Here is a 22807-nt window from a genome sequence, read left to right on the forward strand (position 1 = left end):
ATATTAAAACAGCCTGAAGTATGCAATATGGTATACAATGAAGCTTATTGTAACAAACAGCTCAGTGGCTCTCCGCGACGCAGGCAGTGGCTCGCGGCCAAATTCCTTATACTTTCGCAATTCGTTACATTTGCGCAATGTTACATCTTGGTTCAAGTTAAGTGTTACAGCGATGTCACAACTGTGAATTATTTATACTGTTACGTGTTTAATGTCAAATACATTAAAATAATGTTTAAAATTTTTGAGTGTTTAGGTAACTTAAAGGATTTTTAAAAACTAAAGTAGCAACAGAGCATGAAGCCCCCTGATGGTAAGTAATCACTGCCATCCATAGACATCTGTACCCTTACCAGGAGTTTTTACTTTTGGACAAATATGACTGTTTTGGTATTTGTTTACGTATTTGCCTATACAATTTCCAATCAGCGCTCTTAGCGGATTGTGTCTGAACTTGTAAATAGTATGCCATCAAAAACAATGCTTGTAAAAAAATCCAAGTCTCGCCATTCAATTCTTCTACCGTAAAAAGTCTTGAGATCTATGTAATACCAAGCCGGTAATGTATGCAGTCCCTACTTAAGAGACCTTCTGTCTTAAGGTATTATCTCACTATCTAACCTAACAACATCTCATGGGACCATACCAATTTTAAAAATATTTTATGTTCTAAATAAATTAACGTGGCAATCGTACTGCAAGTCACATTGTGTTTTCATCTTATCATATCGCATCACACAAGTACGATTGCCACGTCAATTTATTTAGAACATAAAATATTTTTAAAATTGGTATGGTCCCATAAGATGTTGTTAGGTTAGATAGTGAGATAATACCTTAAGACAGAAGGTCTCTTAAGTAGGGACTGCATACATTACCGGCTTGGTATTACATAGATCTCAAGACTTTTTACGGTAGAAGAATTGAATGGCGAGACTTGGATTTTTTTACAAGCATTGTTTTTGATGGCATCTCATTCCTTTTTGTAGATATTTCTACTCTTTTCCTTTCCGGTACCTTCCACTAGTTGAATCTCAACAACAGATTTTTTAAAGGCAATTAAATTGTTTAGGTAGTCTTTGTAGTTATGTAAATAATCTTGCCATTCATCATCACTTTCATTCGAACATGACAATAAATTAAATCTAAAAAAGTTACTATTTTGACAACTGAAATTATGCCCGTTATCCTCAGGAAAAACATTCTAAAACATCTCTACTGATTGTGATTTATTTATTTATTTATTTATTGGGATTTAACGTGTCTTCGTATTAAATAATCGACATCCCTTACTTTCTTCTGAATATCCGACAAAAATCATTGGTAATCTTTCACTGACTTCGTCGGACTCCGGTTTTTGATATAAACCACAGTATTTACTGCTCTTGCTCAAATTAGTTTCAATTTATAATAGACTTCTGACTTCTGAAATGAAATGAAATATTTATTTAATAATGATAACATCAGTTTTAGACTTGTCGCATATACAATAATAGTTCTGTTAGCTGTTTCAACCACAACAATTTGTTTAGGGGTATACAGTATCGCCTTCTAATGTAGAATTCCATTTGTTGATAAGAAAATATTGAAAGCTCTATTACAAAATGTCGTCCCACCATCTGATCTCATACATTTGTTCGACTTGCTAGTTCCTTTTTCAACACTTTATATTTTTTAAATTTCTTAAAGACTCACTCTTATGTTTTAGAAAATAAACATTCATCGTGTCATTCGAGAATAATAGTCGATAAATAATAACATGTACCTTGAACCGTTGAGTGAACTAGCTTCCATGGGACTACATAAATCTGTATGTACGATCTCCAGTATATCGTTCGTTCGCGTTCAGAGGTTTGGAAATGGTTTCTTACTAGTCGTCATATCCGTCGGTAATGTTCACATTATCAAGACCAGTCATAATATTCTTTAAAATTCGCATATATTCCGGATTAATATGGGCTAGTCTTCTATGCCAATATTTATTTGACATTGTCAAATTACATATCGGTGATTTGACAAATTGTTTAAATTTATATATACCATTTACGTTGTGGCCAGTTGCGATGATAATATCCATAGAGTTACTAATAGTGCAACCGTTTTTCAAAATTAACAGTAAATCCTTTTTCAGTAAGTTTACTCACCGCTAACAAATTCATACTTAAAATTATTTATATTAAAAAGGTTTCTTATAATAATTTCCACGTATTTTCCGGGTAGGTACTAACACAAAATAAAAACTAACAGAAGTAAATCTTCATACAAAGTGGGCTGAAGTAACGCACACGTAGACACCACTTACCGACTCGTTATCTCGGGGGGACTCGAGCGCATACGTGCGCGACTGTCAGTTCATTTCTGACACGCGTTTGTAACTGTTTTGTACAAGCAATGGAGCAAAATAAAATACCCTAATTGTGCAATGGACGGTTGTTTAAATTCAACGTTAAACTGTGGATTTTCGTTTTTTTATAGCTATCAATTATCAAGCCACTAGGAGCTGATATTTTTGGTGATCATGGCAAGAATATGTTATAAAGTGGATATCTAAGCTCGATTTATATAACAGTTTCCTATTTCGAATCATTTGAAACGAACTTAACTAAATTTTTGTAATATTGCGTTGAAATGTTACGTACCTAATATTACGTAAGTTGAAAACATGATTTTTTGTTCGTATATATATTGGTTTGTCTTTAATGCCATTTGGTAGGTTTATGTCTAAAACGGATAGGGCAAAAGGAATTGTGTAATTAGGGTAATCCGTTTAGAAGTTATTAGGGATTTTCTATTGTGAACATTATAATTTTTTATGTGCTTACATATAAAAAATATTTTCATAGACATTTATTTATGCTCAATAAGGCCGAAAGGAGATGTTTCAAAATGTATGGGCTCCCGGCCACCTTTTGTAGACTATATTAAAAATTAAGAAAACTTGCAAAGAAGGGGGTTAATTTTCTTCAAATCATGTTCGTTTAATTGTTAAAAAACAATGATTTACACTTAAACTTGCAACACAACAGTGGAAAAACATCATGGCGGTAGTGATTACCGTAATAATGTCATCTGTCATTCTATTTTAACTTACTATATACATTATATACTTTTTAATATATTTTTTTACGCGAATGGGCGTAGATATATAAACATTGTATTGTGTGAATTGAGAAACAAGGCCTATATTTGATAAACATTAATTATATTTACTTTCATAAATCTTGACTTAAAACAAACATACCAAAATATGTACTTCTATACCAATTTATTTTAGTTAAAACATTTAAGTGTGTAAATAAAACAACTTTAAGTACACATTTGATCATATTTTACTTACTCTTCACTTAAATACATTATTTATTCATTTTAAATATCTTCCCTTATCAATATTTTCATCCTGTGACGAGCTCAGCCCAAACATCAAACAATGGGCATAATGTGAGCGCAACTACCTACGAGTACGGTTCGTTGCCCAGCGATGCAGTTGCAATAATAACTGATTATTTTGTCATCCCAAGAATGTCCATGTCTTGCTAATGTAATTATCTAAAAAAGAGAAATGTAAAAAGATTAGCTTCTGTAGTTTAAAATTATTTACGATTATTTCACGATTAATACAACAACTGATGTATATTTTACCTGATGATATTGAATCCTTGTCAACACAATCCACAGCGATCGCACGAAAATCACAAGAGTCCATAAAACATAAGCTGGGTAAACAAGTAAGGTAGAATCACAATAATCGTAAGCAGCACAGAGCAGAAACATATTCAGGATTAAAATGGAATCTTCTCATCAGTACCTACATATTTATTCAACGTTTACATTGGAGTCCACTATTATAATATGTATATATCCACTTTTACGCATATCAAATTGACAACTTCTTCTTTTTTAATTTGACATGTCACTTACATCTATAAAACCAGATACTATTTAAAAGGTGGTTTTGTTATTATTATTATAAATAATTAATTAAGTTCAGAAATAATGAGGGGATACCCAAAACAAAAGCCAGGTTGTAAAGTACTAAGGTAACAATAACTTTACGACAAAAACAGCGAAATACAGAATTACCGACATCCAAAGAGTATAGTAACCTATGTGTGGGGTACACATAGGTTCCCGACATCGACAGTTTTGAAAACTTGACATTGACAGTATTCCGCCATATTTAATATTTCAATGAGGATTGCTTATTTTAAATATTTTTAAACACGAATACTTTAGGTTATCAAAATATATGTGTATTTTTCTTCAATTATGCAAATTATTCGTGTTTTTTAGTTATAATGTACATAAGATGGCCGAAAATGAAACATCTCCTTTGCCTAAACACTTGTTTCCTTGGAAACAAACTTATTATTATTTTATAATGCGGTGACAGTTGCTAAACCTCACGACAGTTATTGTATATTGTGTATGTTACCGTTAGATTGTAGAATACGTTAGCATACACATTAACTAGACTTAAGATTAGCTAGAAAATATGCAGATTAACTATGTAGTTAAAATTCGAAACATCTTTTCAGACTTGTTCTTAGGGCTAAAACACATGCCTTTTTACGACACGACGACGTATCGTGACACATAGCGACATCGTGCCGCAAAGCGATATTGTTTCGTGAAAATATACAATGTTTGTCGTAAATTCATGACACGACGACGCATCATGGCATGCACGGGTCGACGTCAAGGGGTGAAAATTGATACAGTCTCGTTTTGTACTTTAGGTAATGGACAAGCTAATCTGCGTTTTAACTGATTTAGGCACATTAGCCGTAACATCTAGTTTTTTTCTCATGACATTTGTCAGAAATTCGGAATGTTTTTGATATTATATAACTTTTTAGGGTTCCATACCTAAAGTTTAAAACGGAACCCTATTTCTAAGCTGTCCGTTCGTTTGTCTGACATAGAGCTCTATTTCTGGAACCTTAATACATAGAAATTTATTTTTTTTACGGAATATGTATAATGGTGGCCGCTTTAACAATATGTACTAAAAGTAAAAAGAAAAACTTTCAAATAAAGGAGAGTTGCCATACAAGGACCTTCTTTTTCTTTATAAGGAGGAAATCTTGAAAAGGTACTCGACGACGTGGGAGTGACGCCGGGTTATGTGGGACTTTAGCCGCACTAAAATCCTCCGGTGGCCGTCCTCAACGTTTGTTGGAGAACTCCGGGATCTCCGACTGAACGTAACAGAAGTCCTTTAAGCGCGATGCCTCGATCGAGCTCTGCCCTGGGAGAACAGTTTTCGCTCCTCCTAAACTATCCGGTGTTCACGACGGTATGCGACTACACATACCGCCGTCCTTCCCGGGGACACTTATTGGACGGTTCGAGCTCCCTGTTGCCACTCCCAACTTCGGAAGCCCCCTTGTAGTCGCTTCTTACGACAGGCACGGGATATCGTAACCCTTTTTTAGTCCAGGAACTACAGAGACAAACATATAAGGACCTGCTATTTTTTAGCGTTTTTCATTTGAAATGTTCACAATGCATTATATGGCTGCTATAACATCAATTAGTAAAAATAAAAATAAAATAAACAAATATTTTTGTGGTACGGAACCCTCAGTGTACGTACGAGTTCGATTCGCACTTCACCCATTATTTGAATTGAATTTAAATTGAAGTTGGAATTGAAAACGTCTTTTATCTCGAGAATAAAAACAATTGACGTCGCCTATAATAGTAGGGGAGCCCAAGACGGGATTTCGAGAGTGACTCGAACGCGGCAGATTAAGATATGGGAGATACCTTACATCCTATAGAGTATCTTAAACTATCCATTTGGGGGGTTCAACCAGGGAAGTCCATCAGACTATTAATAAAAAATCGTATTATCTATAGTAGCTTAATTACATGCTGAAAACAATAAATTTATAATCTGATGGTTTGAGGGCGGCGTTAGGGAGTAATAAGGTTGCAAAAAATCTATACCTGGACATACTCGAGTGCGGTATTTTTTTTAATACAAAGGAAATAATGCTAGAAAATATGCACTATCTGATAGCGCCATTTATTAGCATGGATCCCTGGAAAGTAATGGTGTACAACAAACTAAAGGAAAAGGCAAATTTTATGGAAAATACATTATTCTTTATATATTCTCATTCTGTTTTTTTTTTCAAATCGTCAATATAAAAAACCCCTCCACTAAATCGTCAGCTGCAACATAAAACATCAGCTGGAATTTCCTGTATAATAATCTTACGCCCTCGAGTGTGTCAAGATAACGTTTTTTTTTGCATTTTCGAAGAGTCACTGACAGTCTTTCGAATCGAATCGTCAGTCTTTCGAATGGGGGACTCATCTGGGGTAACTTCATATCCCCTTTGAAAATCTAATGTGCTGGTTACTTTTTTTCCATTTTTACCTCTCGTATGGCTGTCCCCCTATGCAAACCAGCAGATAAACATATTTCCGGCATCAGAGATATATACTCTATCACTAACCTTCCGCGCCTTGAGTATGTCTGACTCTGCTTTTTACATTTTTCGAATCATCTAGAAGCTATTTCCACGGTGAATCGAAAAATATCACACAACCTTCTCTTCACTCTAACGTGTAATCTACACAATCGTATACGTCCTATTGACGCTCGAGTTTCTACCCATTTAACATCATGGGCTCCCCTACTACTCGTACATTTCGCGGACAGAAACACAGATTCATTAACTGCAAATGTAACTTTGTAATCCTATATAACTTATATAGGATACAAAGTTATTTAATGTAGTTGGTGTATCTAGATAACTGGACAGAAATTGCAAAATATTTTAGTTTTTCCATGAGTTATATACTAAACACTAATTGTACCCTCAATTTCAACGTTCTATGTCTGCTGGAAGTGCCTTAAACTTTTGATGATCGGTCAGTCAGTCAGTGAGTGAGTGACAAAATTACGAACTTTAACTACTTGTAATTCTTAAACTACTGGTTCAAATTGCATGAAATTTGAAATGTACCGTGTCTATACAATGCTTGCTTGGCTCCTGAAAATTCAGGCTTCTAGCTTCATATGCAACGAAGTTACAGGGGGTCAAAAATGGGCCGAATTGCTTCGGGAAAAGTATGGTACGGCCGTGCCGCTTCTTTTGGCTCGACTTGGCGGAGGCACTGCCGTGCCTCCAGATGGGCCAATACGTAAACAAATACCAAAACAGTCATAATTGTCGAAACGTAAAAACTCACGTTAAGGGTAAGGGTACTGTAATCAAATCCAAATAATATTGGAGTTTTACAGAAAATCCGCCACAGATGTGTTGCTAACTTGTCAATGATAAGGATTAAGTCATAATGGCCTGTGTAAGTATTAACACTACTATTACATGGAACAAATAGGTATTGCATTGTCGGTGCTGCCTAAGCATTAAGAGTTCCACGTTGTAGATTATGGCTAATAATTAACTATTATTAATGTGATAGTATTAATAAAATAGTCCGAAGTATGCAATACGGTATACAATAAGGCTTATTGTAACAAACAGCTCAGTGGCTCTCCGCGACGCTGACAATGGCTTGCGGCCAAAATCCTTATATTTTAGCATTTCGTTACATTTGCACAATGTTACATCTTGGTTTAAGTTAAGTATTACAGCAGTGTCATATTGTCCATTATTTATGTTGACTAGTGTTAAATACTAAAATGAATACATTAAAAATATTTTAACATTTCTGTTTAGGTAAAAGAGCGAGCAGTGGAAATCGTGGTAGGTGCAAATATTGGCTTCTCAATAAAAGGTTTGGAAGATCAAATTCAGTGCGTATTTCTAATTAATATCAATTACTATAAACGCATTTTAAATAAATATACACGCCTATTTCTACCTAATAACAGCAGTGTTAAGCGCTATTGTGTTCTGGTTTGATGGGTGTGGTAAGGGAGACATAATTTTCCGAGGTAGTTCAGCTTAGTCCTCAGGGGTAGTAGCGCATCTGTGGCCGACCTCAGATATGAATATCTAATCCTATCTGGGGTTGATTACAGATGTCCATTGGCGGCAGTAGCCACTTACCATCAGGTGGACTGCATGCTTGTCTGCTACTCCTATATTATAAAAAAAAATCTGAGGCCGACCTCACGTAGGTATCTAACCTTATCTTTGATTGATTATAAATATCCATGGGCGACAGTACTAACCATCAAGAGGACTGCATGCTCATCAGCTACGTCAATATTATTAAACAAAAAACATAAGGTGAAACAAATTTACTTTTCAAAATTCAAAACCAAGTCCATTACTTCAAGACATAGTTTTACTGTTCTTCCACTGGCATTTTAACGAAATGCATCCAATAAAATTTTAACTGAACCTTAAGCCGGTGACACTTGTGCCAAACGACCTAAGAAACTAGGCGAAGTTGAAATAAAATGAGCAATATACTTTCATAGCTGGAAGTTTAATTAACTTGCGGAAGTTCTGACGTATTCCTCGATTGCTGATTCTGTGATAGAAAGGTTTGGGTGAATCGAAAAGTTGTGGAGTAAGTTGGAATTCATTATATTTACTTCCACATCTTGGGTACTTGTGGGGATATTATTAATTTTCGTACATGTTATGATCTACTTCTGTAGCCAATATTTGAACCCTCAATGCTTCGGCTCCGGCGGTACCACCGACGAACATATTTCTGCCTAATAAAAGCAGTGTTAAGTGCTGTTGTGCTCTAGCTTGAAGAGTGTGGTAAGGAAAACATACTTTTTTGAGGCACTCTAGGTTAGTCCTCAAGGGTAACGGCGCATCTTTGTCCGACCTCAGGTAGGAATATCTAATCCTATCTGGGGTCGATTACAGATGGGCGGCAGTAGCCCCTTACCATCAGGTGGACTGCTCGTCCGCTACTCCTATATTATAAAAAAAAAAAACTATTATTGAACTACCCGTCGAATAGTGTTAACTGAATATTTAGTTGGACAGCACATAGAAGAATTACATATTTGGATTTATCCATCACATTTTCATCTTTAAATCCTATTTCACTTCATTTGAAAAGGAAAATTTTAGTTGACGATAAAATACTTATCGTAAGTTGTCTTCTCCCTTGTGCTAACGTAAGTAATCCCTTACGCATCGCATTATCCTACAAATTTAGGGTTTTCAAGTAGGTTACCAAATATTATCCTATTACGTAAATTTCGCCGCTCAAGCCCTAAATTCAATTTAAAGGAAACTCGCTAAATCCTTAATTATTCGAAAAGAGCTCCTTCGTGAATTTCGTTTTGATATCCCGGGAAAATGTAATAGCTTTAACGTTAGATGGTATGATACTCACAACTATTTTGGGGCATACATTTTACTCAATCTTTATATATATATTTCTTGTGTGCGTGTGTATTTCACTGAACTCTGGCTGGACTGAACTAATTTTGATGAAATTTGTTGTGTGTGTTCAAGGGGACTTGATAATGGTTTAGATTCACAATTTACTTCGTAGGAAAAGGTTTTTCTAATTAATTTTTAATTCGTAAGTAGTTATAGAATCGGAAACTATGCATTTGATCAAGTGATGATCTTTAGCAAAGTTGTTGTCCAAGAGCCCACGAGGGTTTGGGAATTAGTAAGACCAATTTTCGACAGAAGGCACCACTGTCATTCCAGTGCAGGTACAAATTTTCCGTTTTATGTATGTCATATTATTTCTTTAAAATGCGGGCGAAGCCGCGGGCACCACTAGTTTATTATAATTTTCAATAGAATTAGAAAAAATCAATGCATGAGTGATGATGCGTATATTAGGATGTGCTAATATGGAAGGACCTAAAATTTTGAATTTTTAAATCGTTAGAGTACCCATATATATATCAATCAAATTCATATAAATAATCAGTTTATGGCTTATAATGAAATATGAGCAATTATCAGTAACAATAATCATTGTAATCAATTAAATTGATCTAAACTAAACGCTTCAAGTCTATTAATACTAATACTAAACATTAATTGTCATCAAATCAAATGGTGTAATTATAACTTTATACTTAGTTGAGTTTTCTATTACTAGATTTTTATTACATTATAGTAAGGTGGAATTAGATAATTATCTGTAACTCTGATTCTTCATAATAAAATAATTATCAGTATTTATTTATCTATATTATCCTTTATGTATATTTTAAACTGAGGGAAAACACACAATAAATATGGGGAAGTGCGACAGACGATTTTGCCTCATATACCGGATATAGGAGTCATAAATCGGGAGTACCGTACCGATAGTAAATTTGGGCTTTATTTAAAGGCTTTTGGTTGAATTGGACTGGCACGATGATGATAGTCATATGAGCATAGAGAATACCAGATGTTATATTCCATAATAACCAACTAATAATGGTTTGAAGGTGGTACAACTCTTTGTGGTTCGACTTTGGCACCATCGCCACACTTACTACCTACTACTTAATAACAGCAGTGTTAAGTGATGCTTATTCCTCAGCGCATCTGTAACCGACCTCAAGTAGGAATTTAATCCTATCGAGGATTGATTACAGATGTCCATGGGCGTCAGTAGCCACTTATCATCAATTACAATTACATGATCCGCATGCTCGTCTGTTACCCCCATATTATAAACCTCCCATATGTAACATTTCATACAGAACAGCAAGTCCTACTTGGTATCGCTTGCTATTTCGCTTTGCTATTTCTACTATAGCTAAAATAGAACGCCTTAAAAATGAAATATGTTTTATGTATTTACAATCAAAATATACATACCAGCGCTATGTTGCTTCTAAAAGTTGGGGCAAAAGTACTGTTTTAGACGGCAAAAAGGTCTACCATCCAGAGTTAGTTCCAGTTCTTAAGATCTTTTGAAATATATCCATTATTTAAGTACAAGATTCATTTTATGTAACATTAGCAAGTCTAATTCTATGCATAGACGGCGTAAAGACTGAAGATTTGCGAGATTACTAATAATATAAACTTAGTTAAATCACGAATGTGCTAAATGCTTCACGAAATTCATTGTAAAATAGATTGGATTTGTAATGAGAAGTCTAGAGATCTTTTTGATAATATTTCATGGAACTGTAACAATTCTGCCGAGTCTTTATGATTTCCGTATTCAGAATCGATTCTCGTCTTGTTGAAACCTCCAGACATAGATCTAGATTGACTAATCTATGCCTCAAAGTAGAATACAGTAGCGCTTAACACTGCTGATATTAGGTAAAAACAGATGTAGCTATGTCGCCTAAGGTGTCGAAGCAAAGGATTTTACCACTTTAAATCTTTGAACCTTTAGTACGTTTTAAATTGCTCGAAAACGGTCACTGTTAACGTTCGCCCACACAGCGCCCCGTGGACGGTTTCGGAACTAAAACTGCACAATTATTTCAAAAACAGAACAATAACGGTATCAAAATTAAATTAGAAATGAAAAAAAAAATGTAAAATTAAATGTGGTTACAATTGACTTTTCAGCATTTTAAAAGTTTATGAGAAATTTTGGTTGTATCTGTTTCGGTGTATGTCCGAAAACGTAAACGATGACCGTTTTCGAGCAAACGTAAAAACTCATACTGATTATAGCATGGGGCACGTGCCCATCAGTGGAACAGCTAAGCGACGATGAAGGCACACCATTAAAAGACAGTACGAACCCAAATCGGAAGCGAACTAACGACAGGGTTCGAATGCTACACCACTGATTGGTTTTGATTGACGTTATCATAGTAATGGAGGAGGCGAGCACTACGTTTGAGCCATTCGAAATGTACGGTAGAGATGACGAGAGTGGTGATACGAGTATATCGATGCAATTTTCATGAGTTGGGGTAGCGAACATGTCGTGGTCCAGTGGTAATTTCAGTAAATGTTTATCCTACACACATATAAAAAAAACTCTAGGTGAGTTTTTTCTATTTCACAATTATCCTAGTGTTTTACAAGCTTATGTATATGTCATGCTTTAGCATGTCCTGCACCCCAAACGGCTTGATGGATTTAACATATGAGATAGATGTCTTTTTAAAAATACATTGGGTGTATTTTGGAACAGTTGGGTGTTTTTTCGTTGTTATTTTTATTTTAATCACTTTTTACACGATCATTAAGTGATAATTTTGTTTTATTCGATTACCTAATAGTTATTTTCCGGTGTAAAATAGTGGATTTTGTGATCACTTATAGTTTAAGCTAGATGGGTTTTGAACACAGACCTATATTGTGTACAAAACAAATATAGGTGTGTGGTTTTGAAGAATAAGATGCCGTTACATTATAACTCATGCAAGATCCTGAATTCAATTTTTGACCAAGCAGATTTTAATTACTTTTCATTTAGAAATTAAGATTTTGTTATCGTTTCATATTACTGAGCCAGGGGCACTCCAAACGCAACATTATAATAATAAGCACAATTTGGCACAATCTTAGCAATAAACAGACCTCGTTGAAAAAGTGTGATGCAATTTGCAGCCTTATTGCCAAACCAACTACATTTTATGGCATTAATTTAAAATGTCCCACAAATTGGGGTTATGAGCTTAAGAAGTTTTAGGTTTTTTAGGGTTCTGAATGCAAAAGATGGACTTAAAATGTTATTCTGTCCGTTGGTCTTGGTGTTTTATTAAACCTCCAAAAAGTAGAAATAACTGATTCTACATCTACTTGTATATATGTATCTAAAAATGAATGTTTATCTGTATATCCTTTATAAAATCGTAACGTATACATTTGATCATGTGATGATTTTTAGCAAAGATGTTGTGCATGAGTCCACGAAGGTTACTGAGTTGGTACGACCAATTTTCGAAAGATGACGCCACTGTTATTCCAATTAAGGTACAATTTTTCAGTTATATGTATGTATTTTTTTTTAAACGCGAAGCCGCGGGCATATCTAGTTATAAGTAAACTGGACAAATGTAAAAGTAAAGTATCTATATGAACGCGGGCATTTTTAGTTATAAATCAACTGGACATTTAAAAGTAAAGTATCTATTTTTGAAGGTGGTAGAACCCTTTGTGGTTCGACTCCGGCGGCATCACCGCCACACCTATTTCTACCTAATAACAGCAGTGTTAGGCGCTGCTGTGTTCCGGTTTGAAAGGTTTGGTAAGGGAGATAGACTTTTCCGAGGCGTTCTAGCTTAGTCCTCAGCAGCGCATCAGTGGCCGACCTCAAGTAGGAATATCTAAACCTATCTGGGGTTGATTACAGATGTTTATGGGCGGTAGTAGCCACTTACTATCAGGTGGACTGCATGCTCGTCTGCTACTCCTATATTATAAATAAAAATTCTATATGAACACACCATTTATTTGGAGTATTCCCATTTTACAGTATATTCATATCAGATTCGTTAGCGATCCCGGGGCTTTGATGCACAAAAGTTAATAGCAATAGACACCCAGTAGGCTATTGAAAAATCCAATGATTGGAGTAACTTTTATGCGTTTCGAATATTAAAAAGCAATGTTTTACACGTTTTAACCAATTACGGAGGGTAATGTTTTTTTGAACGTGCGTATGTACATAATGTCTTAATTTTTGGCCTAAATGACTTGACTGATTTTAACATTATATGGTGTCGTTGAACTCTCTTAGATTGTCCTTGTGACATTATTGTGCTATATTAGGTACTTGCCCTTTCAACAAATAATTATTTTTAGGCACCCGGTTTTTGTACCAAAAATTATATACCTGAACCATTACATTATTATAGCACATGTATTTTTTATCATTTAAATTACACTATGATACTCATAGAGGCTAGTTTAGTCTATATTGGTTTATATTTTTCCTATTTACATGTTGTTGCCTCATATATTTGCATTCTACAAGTTTCAAATGTCTATCGATCTACATGCAGATTAACCCTAAAATTGAAACATTTTCACTACAAAACTACTTGAAAATAGCATCCCTGCACTCCGATTACCAGCCCTTTTGTTTGACAATTACTTGAAATGCTTTCCATTGCTGTTTTCGATCGAGATTCAAATGGCCTGTCCCATATACCCGTATTGTGCTAACTCGAACTTTTGAAGTGCTCTCAGCGTTGTGACACACTTTTGAATTAATAAAGGCATTGTAATGAAAGCTGTTTCTTCCGTACGAAATAGAGTGAGTTTATTTTTATCCGCTCAGGTCTCATCCAGAGAATGGGTTAAGTTAAATTTAAGTCTGGCCTGAATGGGATTCTTGGGACGTATTCGTTATGACAATGCTACTTAAATTTGTAAAATGCTCCTGTCTGGTCCAAATTGTTATTTTTGAATTGGATTCTACTGAAAAATATTTTTTTACGTAAGTCAGCATTTATAGTACAATTTGTGAACGTCACGTCATTATATGGAACATTCCCCAAAATTGTCGACAATTCGGAATTAAGTCTATCAAAATTTCTCATTAAAAATGTATTGTGCCAAATTTGTGAAAAGTTTTTAAACCATTCCAAGACATTAACTTCATATACTGGCATTATTTGAGGTCATTTGAAATACTATTTGTTCATTTAACAATTATGTTTTATCATGAAAACGTGAAAATAGGAGCACCGGGTCTTGTTGTTAAAAGCTTGAGTAAAGAGGAAACTTTAGCCATTCGTAGCAACACCTTGAGGAAACTCAACATAATCACCTTACTTCATAACTATTACTCCTTAAAGTCTGTAAGAAGTTCCAACCGACCTTGAGGACTATGTATAGTTTTCTTGTCGTAGTACATTTCATGTGAAACACTTATTCGCGTATTTCCAATTATCGCTACATCTGATCGTTCCATAAATATCCAGAAAATCCCTTAAAACCTCGTTGACAAGAGGATAATGATTGTCCTTATCGAACTTCGCGATGTCATTAAGGACACATACTTAACGATAAAGACATGTTTGATAGCCTTTTGATGGCTTCAAAGTTGCAACATTAGATTTGAAACCGCAGAAACAGACAATGTCATTGATACTAGAAACCACAAGCTTAGTAGTCGTTCTATTAATTGCACTGAAAACAGAACAAAGTCATTACCTTCACAAACAAGAACCCTTTCAACCTTTAAGTGAAAAGGTCTGAATGCCTACTCCAACCACTTGATTCAAAAGCAGGAACGTGCAACATCCTATTGTTTATGGTAAGTCAGAAACCGTATCATGTTATTGTTGAATGCCATGCTTGGAGCAATGGCTTTTACAATTGTGGTTTTAGTGATACGTCGAATGAGATTTGCGGATTTGCTTTTAAATATAGAATGTACAATTGAACATGAAGTCCATGTGACTGTAAGTGTTGACTGCCGCAGATGCATATCTATAATCAGATAATATCAGAGTCTTATTTGAAGTTTGCCACGGATGTTTTGGTGAGGACTAAGTTGGCCACAAATAAGTAGGTCTTCAGACTTCAAATCAGAACAATGCTGAGGCAAAGACTATTTGTGTTAAATGCTCGTTTAATACAGCAATTTTCTAGAAAATATCGAGTTACGCTGGACGAAAATGCTTTGGATTAAACCCATATTCAAGTTATGGGCCGAAAGTACAGCTCCTGCTGATGACTGGAGGACAAGGGACTATCGTTATCAGTCACTTCGTTGACGACCTTCGGCGATAACCTGCGATTGTCGGCTACGTTTATTGCCGATCGTCATTTTACGATCGTCTCTTGTCATGGATCGCTGAGGACGGTAGACGGCCGTCGCCGACCTTTAGTGATAGTCACCAGCGCGGGCTGTAGTTCGCATATTACAGCCCTTACATACAAGCAATACTGATTAGGTACATCGAATGCGATATTTGGGTTTTTGACACATTCCACAGCCGCAAAAAGCTTGTTTTTCATTCCATTGTTTCATGTCACATTATTGTCGTTAAATTACAACAAAACCACGTCGAGACTTTGCACCATTGTAAAACGATCAAGAGCCTTTGATTTTACAAATTTATATGCCATCAAAAACAATGCTTGTAAAAAAATCCAAGTCTCGCCATTCAATTCTTCTACCGTAAAAAGTCTTGAGATCTATGTAATACCAAGCCGGTAATGTATGCAGTCCCTACTTAAGAGACCTTCTGTCTTAAGGTATTATCTCACTATCTAACCTAACAACATCTCATGGGACCATACCAATTTTAAAAATATTTTATGTTCTAAATAAATTAACGTGGCAATCGTACTGCAAGTCACATTGTGTTTTCATCTTATCATATCGCATCACACAAGTACGATTGCCACGTCAATTTATTTAGAACATAAAATATTTTTAAAATTGGTATGGTCCCATAAGATGTTGTTAGGTTAGATAGTGAGATAATACCTTAAGACAGAAGGTCTCTTAAGTAGGGACTGCATACATTACCGGCTTGGTATTACATAGATCTCAAGACTTTTTACGGTAGAAGAATTGAATGGCGAGACTTGGATTTTTTTACAAGCATTGTTTTTGATGGCATCTCATTCCTTTTTGTAGATATTTCTACTCTTTTCCTTTCCGGTACCTTCCACTAGTTGAATCTCAACAACAGATTTTTTAAAGGCAATTAAATTGTTTAGGTAGTCTTTGTAGTTATGTAAATAATCTTGCCATTCATCATCACTTTCATTCGAACATGACAATAAATTAAATCTAAAAAAGTTACTATTTTGACAACTGAAATTATGCCCGTTATCCTCAGGAAAAACATTCTAAAACATCTCTACTGATTGTGATTTATTTATTTATTTATTTATTGGGATTTAACGTGTCTTCGTATTAAATAATCGACATCCCTTACTTTCTTCTGAATATCCGACAAAAATCATTGGTAATCTTTCACTGACTTCGTCGGACTCCGGTTTTTGATATAAACCACAGTATTTACTGCTCTTGCTCAAATTAGTTTCAATTTATAATAGACTTCTGACTTCTGAAATGAAATGAAATATTTATTTAATAATGATAACATCAGTTTTAGACTTGTCGCATATACAATAATAGTTCTGTTAGCTGTTTCAACCACAACAATTTGTTTAGGGGTATACAGTATCGCCTTCTAATGTAGAATTCCATTTGTTGATAAGAAAATATTGAAAGCTCTATTACAAAATGTCGTCCCACCATCTGATCTCATACATTTGTTCGACTTGCTAGTTCCTTTTTCAACACTTTATATTTTTTAAATTTCTTAAAGACTCACTCTTATGTTTTAGAAAATAAACATTCATCGTGTCATTCGAGAATAATAGTCGATAAATAATAACATGTACCTTGAACCGTTGAGTGAACTAGCTTCCATGGGACTACATAAATCTGTATGTACGATCTCCAGTATATCGTTCGTTCGCGTTCAGAGGTTTGGAAATGGTTTCTTACTAGTCGTCATATCCGTCGGTAATGTTCACATTATCAAGACCAGTCATAATATTCTTTAAAATTCGCATATATTCCGGATTAATATGGGCTAGTCTTCTATGCCAATATTTATTTGACATTGTCAAATTACATATCGGTGATTTGACAAATTGTTTAAATTTATATATACCATTTACGTTGTGGCCAGTTGCGATGATAATATCCATAGAGTTACTAATAGTGCAACCGTTTTTCAAAATTAACAGTAAATCCTTTTTCAGTAAGTTTACTCACCGCTAACAAATTCATACTTAAAATTATTTATATTAAAAAGGTTTCTTATAATAATTTCCACGTATTTTCCGGGTAGGTACTAACACAAAATAAAAACTAACAGAAGTAAATCTTCATACAAAGTGGGCTGAAGTAACGCACACGTAGACACCACTTACCGACTCGTTATCTCGGGGGGACTCGAGCGCATACGTGCGCGACTGTCAGTTCATTTCTGACACGCGTTTGTAACTGTTTTGTACAAGCAATGGAGCAAAATAAAATACCCTAATTGTGCAATGGACGGTTGTTTAAATTCAACGTTAAACTGTGGATTTTCGTTTTTTTATAGCTATCAATTATCAAGCCACTAGGAGCTGATATTTTTGGTGATCATGGCAAGAATATGTTATAAAGTGGATATCTAAGCTCGATTTATATAACAGTTTCCTATTTCGAATCATTTGAAACGAACTTAACTAAATTTTTGTAATATTGCGTTGAAATGTTACGTACCTAATATTACGTAAGTTGAAAACATGATTTTTTGTTCGTATATATATTGGTTTGTCTTTAATGCCATTTGGTAGGTTTATGTCTAAAACGGATAGGGCAAAAGGAATTGTGTAATTAGGGTAATCCGTTTAGAAGTTATTAGGGATTTTCTATTGTGAACATTATAATTTTTTATGTGCTTACATATAAAAAATATTTTCATAGACATTTATTTATGCTCAATAAGGCCGAAAGGAGATGTTTCAAAATGTATGGGCTCCCGGCCACCTTTTGTAGACTATATTAAAAATTAAGAAAACTTGCAAAGAAGGGGGTTAATTTTCTTCAAATCATGTTCGTTTAATTGTTAAAAAACAATGATTTACACTTAAACTTGCAACACAACAGTGGAAAAACATCATGGCGGTAGTGATTACCGTAATAATGTCATCTGTCATTCTATTTTAACTTACTATATACATTATATACTTTTTAATATATTTTTTTACGCGAATGGGCGTAGATATATAAACATTGTATTGTGTGAATTGAGAAACAAGGCCTATATTTGATAAACATTAATTATATTTACTTTCATAAATCTTGACTTAAAACAAACATACCAAAATATGTACTTCTATACCAATTTATTTTAGTTAAAACATTTAAGTGTGTAAATAAAACAACTTTAAGTACACATTTGATCATATTTTACTTACTCTTCACTTAAATACATTATTTATTCATTTTAAATATCTTCCCTTATCAATATTTTCATCCTGTGACGAGCTCAGCCCAAACATCAAACAATGGGCATAATGTGAGCGCAACTACCTACGAGTACGGTTCGTTGCCCAGCGATGCAGTTGCAATAATAACTGATTATTTTGTCATCCCAAGAATGTCCATGTCTTGCTAATGTAATTATCTAAAAAAGAGAAATGTAAAAAGATTAGCTTCTGTAGTTTAAAATTATTTACGATTATTTCACGATTAATACAACAACTGATGTATATTTTACCTGATGATATTGAATCCTTGTCAACACAATCCACAGCGATCGCACGAAAATCACAAGAGTCCATAAAACATAAGCTGGGTAAACAAGTAAGGTAGAATCACAATAATCGTAAGCAGCACAGAGCAGAAACATATTCAGGATTAAAATGGAATCTTCTCATCAGTACCTACATATTTATTCAACGTTTACATTGGAGTCCACTATTATAATATGTATATATCCACTTTTACGCATATCAAATTGACAACTTCTTCTTTTTTAATTTGACATGTCACTTACATCTATAAAACCAGATACTATTTAAAAGGTGGTTTTGTTATTATTATTATAAATAATTAATTAAGTTCAGAAATAATGAGGGGATACCCAAAACAAAAGCCAGGTTGTAAAGTACTAAGGTAACAATAACTTTACGACAAAAACAGCGAAATACAGAATTACCGACATCCAAAGAGTATAGTAACCTATGTGTGGGGTACACATAGGTTCCCGACATCGACAGTTTTGAAAACTTGACATTGACAGTATTCCGCCATATTTAATATTTCAATGAGGATTGCTTATTTTAAATATTTTTAAACACGAATACTTTAGGTTATCAAAATATATGTGTATTTTTCTTCAATTATGCAAATTATTCGTGTTTTTTAGTTATAATGTACATAAGATGGCCGAAAATGAAACATCTCCTTTGCCTAAACACTTGTTTCCTTGGAAACAAACTTATTATTATTTTATAATGCGGTGACAGTTGCTAAACCTCACGACAGTTATTGTATATTGTGTATGTTACCGTTAGATTGTAGAATACGTTAGCATACACATTAACTAGACTTAAGATTAGCTAGAAAATATGCAGATTAACTATGTAGTTAAAATTCGAAACATCTTTTCAGACTTGTTCTTAGGGCTAAAACACATGCCTTTTTACGACACGACGACGTATCGTGACACATAGCGACATCGTGCCGCAAAGCGATATTGTTTCGTGAAAATATACAATGTTTGTCGTAAATTCATGACACGACGACGCATCATGGCATGCACGGGTCGACGTCAAGGGGTGAAAATTGATACAGTCTCGTTTTGTACTTTAGGTAATGGACAAGCTAATCTGCGTTTTAACTGATTTAGGCACATTAGCCGTAACATCTAGTTTTTTTCTCATGACATTTGTCAGAAATTCGGAATGTTTTTGATATTATATAACTTTTTAGGGTTCCATACCTAAAGTTTAAAACGGAACCCTATTTCTAAGCTGTCCGTTCGTTTGTCTGACATAGAGCTCTATTTCTGGAACCTTAATACATAGAAATTTATTTTTTTTACGGAATATGTATAATGGTGGCCGCTTTAACAATATGTACTAAAAGTAAAAAGAAAAACTTTCAAATAAAGGAGAGTTGCCATACAAGGACCTTCTTTTTCTTTATAAGGAGGAAATCTTGAAAAGGTACTCGACGACGTGGGAGTGACGCCGGGTTATGTGGGACTTTAGCCGCACTAAAATCCTCCGGTGGCCGTCCTCAACGTTTGTTGGAGAACTCCGGGATCTCCGACTGAACGTAACAGAAGTCCTTTAAGCGCGATGCCTCGATCGAGCTCTGCCCTGGGAGAACAGTTTTCGCTCCTCCTAAACTATCCGGTGTTCACGACGGTATGCGACTACACATACCGCCGTCCTTCCCGGGGACACTTATTGGACGGTTCGAGCTCCCTGTTGCCACTCCCAACTTCGGAAGCCCCCTTGTAGTCGCTTCTTACGACAGGCACGGGATATCGTAACCCTTTTTTAGTCCAGGAACTACAGAGACAAACATATAAGGACCTGCTATTTTTTAGCGTTTTTCATTTGAAATGTTCACAATGCATTATATGGCTGCTATAACATCAATTAGTAAAAATAAAAATAAAATAAACAAATATTTTTGTGGTACGGAACCCTCAGTGTACGTACGAGTTCGATTCGCACTTCACCCATTATTTGAATTGAATTTAAATTGAAGTTGGAATTGAAAACGTCTTTTATCTCGAGAATAAAAACAATTGACGTCGCCTATAATAGTAGGGGAGCCCAAGACGGGATTTCGAGAGTGACTCGAACGCGGCAGATTAAGATATGGGAGATACCTTACATCCTATAGAGTATCTTAAACTATCCATTTGGGGGGTTCAACCAGGGAAGTCCATCAGACTATTAATAAAAAATCGTATTATCTATAGTAGCTTAATTACATGCTGAAAACAATAAATTTATAATCTGATGGTTTGAGGGCGGCGTTAGGGAGTAATAAGGTTGCAAAAAATCTATACCTGGACATACTCGAGTGCGGTATTTTTTTTAATACAAAGGAAATAATGCTAGAAAATATGCACTATCTGATAGCGCCATTTATTAGCATGGATCCCTGGAAAGTAATGGTGTACAACAAACTAAAGGAAAAGGCAAATTTTATGGAAAATACATTATTCTTTATATATTCTCATTCTGTTTTTTTTTTCAAATCGTCAATATAAAAAACCCCTCCACTAAATCGTCAGCTGCAACATAAAACATCAGCTGGAATTTCCTGTATAATAATCTTACGCCCTCGAGTGTGTCAAGATAACGTTTTTTTTTGCATTTTCGAAGAGTCACTGACAGTCTTTCGAATCGAATCGTCAGTCTTTCGAATGGGGGACTCATCTGGGGTAACTTCATATCCCCTTTGAAAATCTAATGTGCTGGTTACTTTTTTTCCATTTTTACCTCTCGTATGGCTGTCCCCCTATGCAAACCAGCAGATAAACATATTTCCGGCATCAGAGATATATACTCTATCACTAACCTTCCGCGCCTTGAGTATGTCTGACTCTGCTTTTTACATTTTTCGAATCATCTAGAAGCTATTTCCACGGTGAATCGAAAAATATCACACAACCTTCTCTTCACTCTAACGTGTAATCTACACAATCGTATACGTCCTATTGACGCTCGAGTTTCTACCCATTTAACATCATGGGCTCCCCTACTACTCGTACATTTCGCGGACAGAAACACAGATTCATTAACTGCAAATGTAACTTTGTAATCCTATATAACTTATATAGGATACAAAGTTATTTAATGTAGTTGGTGTATCTAGATAACTGGACAGAAATTGCAAAATATTTTAGTTTTTCCATGAGTTATATACTAAACACTAATTGTACCCTCAATTTCAACGTTCTATGTCTGCTGGAAGTGCCTTAAACTTTTGATGATCGGTCAGTCAGTCAGTGAGTGAGTGACAAAATTACGAACTTTAACTACTTGTAATTCTTAAACTACTGGTTCAAATTGCATGAAATTTGAAATGTACCGTGTCTATACAATGCTTGCTTGGCTCCTGAAAATTCAGGCTTCTAGCTTCATATGCAACGAAGTTACAGGGGGTCAAAAATGGGCCGAATTGCTTCGGGAAAAGTATGGTACGGCCGTGCCGCTTCTTTTGGCTCGACTTGGCGGAGGCACTGCCGTGCCTCCAGATGCACGAGTTTGATTGTGTTTTCATTTGCGCGTTTCCAGTGCATTGTTTTGGTTTGTTTGTGGCACGCTGTTATTGTTTTAACATGTGTTATTAAAATGTGTTTTACATATCAATTAAGTTTTGATGAAAAGGAGATTTAAATGTCGAGGTATTCCCGAACCAAAAACAGATGGGACACTTCAAAAATAGTGTAAAAATAGATCTTCTTCAAAGTTGGTAA

General features: G+C 34.9%; 1 protein-coding gene and 2 long non-coding RNA genes across 3 annotated transcripts in view; all 3 read right to left on the reverse strand.

Annotated features, from left to right (window-relative positions):
- The window catches only part of LOC140755173 (zwei Ig domain protein zig-8), a 191412-nt gene that overhangs the window by 132573 nt on the left and 36032 nt on the right, over positions 1 to 22807 (reverse strand). The gene's annotated exons all lie outside the window — the stretch shown is intronic.
- Positions 1220 to 7117, reverse strand: LOC140755082 (uncharacterized). The gene is made up of 3 exons (XR_012103728.1): positions 3640 to 7117; positions 1766 to 3546; positions 1220 to 1425 (listed from the first exon to the last, which is right to left on the reverse strand). It is a non-coding gene; the product is annotated as an uncharacterized LOC140755082 (long non-coding RNA).
- On the reverse strand, positions 16659 to 22536 carry LOC140755083 (uncharacterized). Its single transcript, XR_012103729.1, has 3 exons — positions 19079 to 22536; positions 17205 to 18985; positions 16659 to 16864 (listed from the first exon to the last, which is right to left on the reverse strand). It is a non-coding gene; the product is annotated as an uncharacterized LOC140755083 (long non-coding RNA).

Source organism: Epargyreus clarus, unplaced genomic scaffold (genome assembly GCF_041222505.1).
Source record: "Epargyreus clarus isolate Ecla_fem2 unplaced genomic scaffold, WU_Ecla_fem_2.2 ptg000032l, whole genome shotgun sequence".
In the NCBI taxonomy this organism is placed as follows: Eukaryota; Metazoa; Arthropoda; class Insecta; order Lepidoptera; family Hesperiidae; genus Epargyreus; species Epargyreus clarus.